Below are 1,163 nucleotides of genomic sequence, written 5' to 3' on the forward strand. Positions count from 1 at the left end.
TGGCACCATCCGCTGTTTTTTGTTTTGCTTGCCTGGGTATAATCTCTAGGCAGCACTGCTTTGTTTAGGTCAGTGAAACTAAAGAAGAAAACAGGCTACTGAGGTCACATCCAGTTTGAAAATGAATGTTATCAAAGTCAACAAGCCCAGTTTCAAGCCTGAATTGTGCATCGGCTGGATTGAAGTGGTAACATCATGCACAAGCACACAGCTGGGTGAGCCACCGTCCCACCAAGGATGGAGCCAAGACTTTAACAAACTAGCCAGCAATGTGATGTGGGAAAGGGGGGGATAAATTAGGGATAGGAAATATGCGTTATTTGGAAATCAGGCATACAAGCTCTGCGTTGCTTGCTCTTTCACAAAAGGGGAAAACGAGTGTTTATTCTTTTAAATAGCTAATTTGGTATGAGCATAACCTGTATTCTTGTATGACACTAAAACAAACTCAGCTCTCTTGTGAAGGACTTTTTACATCAAAATCAGAAAAAAAAAGCTGCCTTAGCATCTTTCTGCATTGAAAGAAGTTAAAAAAAATCCTATGAATATTGTAAATGTCTAAAATAAATATAAACTCTACAGATAAAAAAGCATGAGTCTCTCTATGAGCCTTTTGAAGTTTCTGTGTTACAGTACAACCGGCACAACCAAAGTGACCATTTAGGGTAGAGCTGAGCAGCGCCAAACAACATGCCTTGCATGGGAGCAGATTTACGATTGTCCGTTGCTCCAGGGGGATTCATTCCACATTCTTGGATGCGTCTGCAGGAAAGCTGTGTCCTGCTTCGGTGAGCTCTACCCTTTCAAAGGCTCCTCCCGTGCCAGAGGAGACAACGATTCCCATCCAAGTTCTGGCTGTAGTTTTATAAACCCTGGACTGCGCGCAAAAAGGAGCGGAGACCCTTACACTTGCTCGACAAACCCCACGGGAACTCTGGGCCGACTGACAAACGGGTTAAGCGCAACAGCAAGTTAATTCAAAGGAGCAGAGCCAAGAACGCGTTTTATCCGGGAGGAAGCAGTGCCCGGCAAGGACCACCCCGCCGCCTCCGGGCCGCCTCCCCTCGCCTCATGGCGCCGCTCCCACCCGCCCGCCTGTCCGTTGCCCGGGCCCCGCCCCGCCAGCCGTTGGGCGCTCCCGCTGCGCGCGCAAGCCCCGCCCC

Source organism: Nothoprocta perdicaria, unplaced genomic scaffold (assembly GCF_003342845.1).
Source record: "Nothoprocta perdicaria isolate Ctin4 unplaced genomic scaffold, notPer1 scaffold_0, whole genome shotgun sequence".
In the NCBI taxonomy this organism is placed as follows: Eukaryota; Metazoa; Chordata; class Aves; order Tinamiformes; family Tinamidae; genus Nothoprocta; species Nothoprocta perdicaria.